The sequence below is a fragment of the Lipotes vexillifer genome, unplaced genomic scaffold (genome assembly GCF_000442215.2).
Source record: "Lipotes vexillifer unplaced genomic scaffold, Lipotes_vexillifer_v1.1 scaffold1167, whole genome shotgun sequence".
NCBI classification, from domain to species: Eukaryota; Metazoa; Chordata; class Mammalia; order Artiodactyla; family Lipotidae; genus Lipotes; species Lipotes vexillifer.
Window position 1 is genome coordinate 198,469 of NW_006773257.1, and position 7,341 is coordinate 205,809.

Genomic DNA, 7,341 nt, shown 5'->3' on the forward strand with positions numbered 1-7,341 from the left:
CCTGCTGAGAAAAACAGACTGTGATTAGTCGATCTCTTTCTTGCAAAATAAGATTCAGGCACAGAAAATAAGTTTATGCTGTCTTGGTAGGTGGCCTATTGCAGATTCCATTGCATGTTAGGATGCTGGGAGAGACAACTGATTATACTTATTATGGATTTTTTTTTTTTTTTTCCCCATGGGAGCCAGGTGCAAGAGGACAGGTAGCAGGCTGCTAAGGGATCTCTAGCACATTTTTCTGTGTTTGGTTCTTTTCCTTAGGGAAGGTTTGTGATCACATTAGAACTTGGTATTGTCTACTGCAATAGAACAGGACTTTGATTTTCTTTCACCTGTCTGAATAGCTTTGATTTAACGTTGAGAATAAAAGACAAATTGAAGGAATCTTCCTCCTTCCCTCTCTCGGAATCAATTACCTCTGCTCAAATAGCTTACTTTGGGAAGTTTTAGGGCATCCAATAAATTCATTTACATACTCTCAAGAAATGATTAGCATCCTGGTGGAGTAAGAGAGCACAAAGGACTGATTTACCTCACTGTTTCTTTCCTTGTGGCTATCTGACCAATAAGAGTGCATATATGTTGAACAGTACATTGGTCTCTTGCAGTTACGTGCAAAGAAAACTTGCTGAGTTAATGAACTGTGGCTGAGCTGCAAAGATGAGGGTAGCATAATGAAAGCAGCTAAGGATCTTTGTTCCTCTCTTTAAGTCACCTTTTTACCCGGAGACCACTCAGACTCATCTAGGCCAAGACCCAGAGAGAGCATACTGCTTCTGTTTAATTAGTATAGGTCAAGCTCATAGTATTTTCTTTTGAACCTGTGGCTCCTCAGGAAAAGATGAGCTGACCACAGTGTAGCCCACAGTGTATGAAATAGAGCATAATTATTTCAGATATTCCAAACATGTGCAACTTCTGCTTTGATTTTACACTTACTTTGTCCTTTTTTTCCACTTAATTTTCTAGTACACTGCACAGCTATGCTAATTTGGCATGGATGCTAACTATAAGGTCAGAGCATCTCACTTTGGTCTTTGCTTGATTGCTTATCACCTTTCCTGAATGCCATTTCTATTTACTCTATGCATCTGAGCTCATGTCGGCACTGCGTCCCCTTGGCAGGCTGCTGTTCTTGTTTTTCTCTCCTTGCAAGCAGCTGTTCAATAATTTCACATGACATAATGTAAATGTATTTTCTATTCACGAGGGAAGAAAGTGAGTCCCCATAATCTTGGACCATCTTCCATCACAGATTTCTTTTATCCAATGATCAGAACAGGTTCTTTGGTTTTTATATTTATAATCTCTGTTGTATAAAAGCATTGCGAGGAGAATTATCCAAATATTTATATTTCCTTTTTTTCATCACGTGGCACCTTCACAATACATTTTGCAAGTCATTTCAATATTTATTATAAATCGATGGACCCGTTCCCTGGTTTCTCATTCACTGACACCTGCAAATAATCAGTGAAGATAATTAGGCACAAGAATAGACATAGTGCTACATAAATTAGTTTCGAAGCATTCTTGTATGGGGTAGATTTGTAAAAATTATGTTTCTATGTGTAACGTTTATGTGAGGAAAAAACCCTCCAGGCTCTTAATGTAACTCTTGATTTGTGCAGTTGATTCAAAAAAATGAGTAAAAGTCAAATATTAAGATGCTTTGCCTTCAGTTTTTGGCACACAAAGAAATCTCCCTGGTCCCCAAATGGAGAACAACATTAACCAGCATGCTCTGATTTTGTACAATTTCTAACACTACTTTGATTTGAGGTTTTAAATACCATATGGCAAATTCATAAACACTCTGAGTGAACATTTTTTTCTGAGAAATAATATGAGATTACCACTTACCTGAGACTTAGGGAAATCAAAAAAGACGTCCATTTTCTGGAGGTGTGGCTTCTGTTAGTGATTTTTGGAAACTCTGCCAGGAACTATTTAAGAATTCTCGTGTTGATGCCTGGCAAACAAGAACCATACAGAATGTAGGCAATATATGTTCTCTGTATTTTGACTTTTTCCTTGTCATATGCCGTATATTACAAATTATTACCTAGTTCCTAAGGTGACCATTTTTATTGTGGTATCTTTTCTCTTTCCTCAATATGGATCCCATATTTATAATTAAAACCCAGTTAAAAAAGAAAACAACTACTGACACACCTATCTCTAATCCACCTCCTCAATGAGTTGTACAATTAAAGAGAGTTAATATATCTTTAAATGTGTCTACCAGTGCTTTCAAAAGATTCAGACACATAGTAGACTCTCAATACATGATTGATTTAAAAAACAATACATGGATGAATTAATGGTATCTATCCTACACTTCATGCGTATTTTATTTCCAAAGTATAGTTTGTAAAACACTAAATCTCTTCCAAATACAATAACTTCTGAGGTCAGGTTTTAAGTAATCCCCCAGGAACATCGAACATTATGAGATTGCCTTTGCACTAGCATTATCTTTTATGACCTAAAACAAACCCTTAGATTTTTAAGCCAGGGCTAAATTTACCTTTATTTAATGTACATGACATAAAAAATGGATATAGTTTTCATAGTCCAAAGTATATATAAAGCCAGAAAACTTGAAAGACAGAGAAGGGGACAAATAAAGAGGGATTAAAAAAATGACAGCTGAGAATGCTAAAACAAAGTATGCTTTATTATACATTTTAAAGCAGTAATTAAAGTTCACAATGGATGTTCTGAGTCATCAAGAAAAACCTTGTGCGTATCCTCCATTTAAGGAGGAAGAAAACTAATACATTATAAAACTGTATCATAATAATGGTTAAGGCAAGCAAAGTCTGCCTGCCTGAATTTTAAATTGTAAATGCATTTGCAGATGATTTGTGTGAAATACTTCATCCTTCTAAGTTGTCAGAGATGTTGGGAGTTGCAGAAATTACTAATCATGTATTGCTGGAATGTCCTGAAGCACAGATGCTTCTGAACTTTTATTGGACTCAGGAAGTCACAGGAACTCTGAACTTTTAATGGATCTGGGAAGCAGAATCAAGGCAGAAAATTTTCAGCTCAAGTCTGGTTTTAACTAATAAAGGCTCAATATGGAAAAATCTGAGTTCTGGCCATGATATGACAGGAAACTAAGTGAATGCAGATGGCTCCATCAGTAGGCCTATAGCACAAAGCCCTGTAACAGTGAGGCAATGGAAATATCTGTATGAATAACTAATGAATAACTAAATAACTTGAAATGTGCATTTTTGGTGATTTCTCACTGACTCAGAAGCACCCTGAGGGCAGGATTTATGTATGATTTGTTCAGCATGATATATAACTGATGCCAAGCACAGGACTTTGCACATAGTAGGCTCTAAATAGTATCTGTTGAGTGAATGAATGGGTGTTATACATTGTTACATATGTAACGCAGTGTGGTTACACATTGTTTTTACCATAACCTTATCACTGATATTGTGAACCCAAAACATCTTGTTCAGAGATAGATATTTTTATTCCTTTTAGACTAATGAGGGACAAGTACACAAATAGAAGAGATAATACAGTTTTTGAACTTCATTGGAGCTAACATTTGTTTATTTCTATAAGTGATCTTTTCTTTTTTCTTAATAAGGTATCTTAAAAAAAAACCCAGCCATTTACATCTTTTTTCAGATTTGTAAAGTAAAACAAATAGAAAAAGACTATTAGAGATGTTTACAGGGTTATAGAAGCCAAAATGGCAAAAACTGGAGGCAGTAATTTACTCAATTACTAGAGGAGTAATTTACTCTTGGGTTACTAAGAGAACTGTTACAGAGCTTTTGCTACATTAGCACTATGTTTCCCTGATAAAGAACACTTTTACAGAAGCTGACATTTTAAAGCATTCTGTTTGGCAAATCCAATTACTTCATTCAAAAGAGAAGTTCACTATACACTTAAAAAATTAGTCATCTGTGCTTCTCAGAAAAAATTTGGAAAGTGAGAAAAAATGTGAAATATCATCATAAGCCTGCTATTTAAACAATATTGTTATCATATCGTGGTATATTTCCTTTCGTATCTTTATCTTTTTCTATCCATAGGTAATCATGTTTCCTGATTTTTCTATTTGTAGTATATTAAAAGATTTTTTTCTGCTAGTATATAATCTATTAATTAAAGAGTTGCCTAATAATGATTCTACTTCTGGGCAAAATGGAATAATAGAAACTAGATATACCATCTCACCCAAAGCAATAATTAGAAAATAAACAATGGTTTTCAAGACACCGGACATGGGCAATGAATGACAGATATTCCTGAGAGAATGGAAACAAATGAGATAATCTCTAACATTTCTTCACCTTATTGCCTTGAGAGAATTTCCAGGCTGTGGCACAAGGAGGGGAATACACATAGAGCCTGGCTGACTCACTGAGTTGAGGAGATTAACCACAACGACTGGGAAGACAAAATGCAGCTAGAGTTCTCATGGAAAGGTATCGGATAGGAGGGGGCTGCAGAGACAGAGCTGCAGAGTATCCTCCTCAAATATTTAACTGAGTACTCATCAGCACATGTGTGAGAAGATACTGAGCTTGGAGAAAGAACCACCTAAAAGAATTAAAGGAGACAAATCAGTCAATAAATCAAAATTGACCTGGAACTGAAACAAATGTTAGAATTAGCAAACAGAGATATTAACACATTTATTATGACTGTATTCCCTATGTTCTAAACGTTAAGTAGAATATGCATACACACACACACATACATACATACATAAATATTAGATGAGCCTATAAAGATAAAACTGTCAGACTCTGAGATGAGAAATACACTAGATGGATAACAGATTAGACAGGACAGCAGGAAATACTAGTGAATTTAAAGATAAAATGTAGAAACTAACCAAAATGAAACACTAAAGGAAAAAGATTTTTTAAAAAAGATTGGTGTGCTGAGGAACAACTCTAAGCAACCTAATATACATGGAATTGGAGTCCCTAATTAAAAAAAAAAAGAGAGAGAAAATGATACAAAAATATGTAGAGAAAAAATGGCTGAAAAACGTACAAATTTGTTTAAAATACACTCCCAGTTATAAGAAGGGTAATAAACTCCCATCACAAAAAAATGAAGAACAGTAGATCATTATTATACATTATTACAATTATAATTATATTATAATCAATATCCTATAATGAGTACTAACAAAAATTCTTAACAGGAGACATAGAAAAAACAATGGATGTTACATACAAAGGAACAAAGATAGGCCTGTCAGCAGATATCTCATTTTAAAAAATAGAACAGTGAAGCAGTGTCTTTAAAGTACTAAAAGAAAAACTAACATCTTGGCGTTCCTTACTCAGCAAAATTGAAGACTAAATAAAGATGTTTTTAGGCATACAAAATATGAGAAAATTTATTATTCAAAGACTACACTATAAAATATATTAAGGAAGTTCATCAGGAAAAGGAAAAATAATTCTAGATGGAAATATGAACCTTTGTAAAGGATAAAGAGTCTCAGAAATGGTAACTACATGAGTAAATATACAAGATATATTTCTTATTTTTTAAAGGTCTTCAAAAGATAATGGACTATTTAGAATGACACCAAAAGCACTCTCAAGAAAAGAAAAAAAATGGTAAATTGGGATATATGCATGATAGGGTTGATGTCCCTATTAGAAGAGAAAGAGATACCAGAGATCACTCTCTCCCCGTAAGCACAGAGGAAAGGCCATGTGAGGACATAGTGAGAAAGTGGATGTCTACGAGCTGGGAAGAGAGCCCTCACTATATACTTAATTTACTAGCACCTTGATTGTGGACTTATAGCCTCCAGAACTGTGAGGAAATAAATATTGTTTAACTGACCCAATCTCTAGCATTTTGCCATGGCAGCCTGAGCAGACCAACGTGCCCCCTTAAATCAGAAACAATACCAGAATGTCTGCTCTTGTCACTGCTTGTCAAAACTGTATTGGAAATTCTAGTCAGCAAAATTAGGCAATAAAAGAAGTAAAAGGAATCTGGATTGGAAAGGAAGAAGCAAAACTTCTTCTATTCACAGACAACATGATCTTATGGATTGAAAATCCTAAAGCATGCCAAAAAACCTATTAGAGCTAATAAACAAGTTCACTTGGATTGTAGGATACAAGATGAATATAGAAGAATCAACTGAGTTTCCATACGTTTGCAATGAACAAACCAAAATGAAATTGAGAACCATTACAATTAGCATAACATTTCTAACAGCATCAAAAAGAATAAAATAAATAACAATTAATTTAACCAAGCAAGCGCAAGACTTGAACGCTGCAAAATATTGTTGCATGAAATTAAAGAAGATCTAAATGCATGGAAAGACAGGCTGTTTTTTTGGGTGGGAAAACAACATTGGTAAGATGGCAATCTCTATCAAAATTCCAATTGTGCTTTTTTTGAGAACTGAACCAGATGAGTCTAAAATTCATTTAAAAAATTATGAGGGAGCATGAATAGTTAAAACAATCTTGAAAAAGAAGAACAAAGTTGGAATAGTCAAACTTCCCAAATTTATTTATTTATTTATAAATTTATATTTTATATTGGAGCATAGTTGATTAACAATGTTGTGTTAGTTTCAGGTGTACAGCAAAGTGATTCAGTTATACATATATATGTATCTATTCTTTTTCAAATTCTTTTCGCATTTAGGTCATTACAGAGTATTGAGCAAGAGTTCCCTGTGCTATACAGTAGATCCTTGTTGGTTTTCTATTTTAAGTGTAGTAGTGGGTACATGTCAGTCCCAAACTCCCAATCTATCCTTCCCCCTCCCCCCCTCCCCCCTGGTAACCATAAATTCATTCTCTAAGTCTGTGAGTCTGTTTCTGTTTTGTAAATAAGTTCATTTGTATCATTTTTTTAGGTTCTGCATATAAGCTATATCATATGATATTTGTCTTTCTCTCTCTGACTTTTTTCACTTAGTATGATAATCTCCAGGTCCATCCATGTTGCTGCAAATGGCATTATTTCATTCTTTTTGATGGGTGAGTAATATTCCATTGTAAATATGTACCACATTGTTTTTATCCGTTACTCCATCAATGGACATTTAGGTTGTTTCCATGTCTTGGCTATTGTAAACAACGCTTCAATGAACATTGGGGTGCATGTATCCTTTTGAACCATGTTTTCCTCTGGATATATGTCCAGGAGTGGGATTGCTGGGTCATATGGTAGCTCTATTTTTAGTTTTTTTAAGGAACCTCCATTCTGTTCTCCATAGTGGCTGTACCAATTTACATTCCCACCAACAATGTAGGAAGGTTCCCTTTTCTCCACACCCTCTCCAGCATTTATTGTTGTAGATTT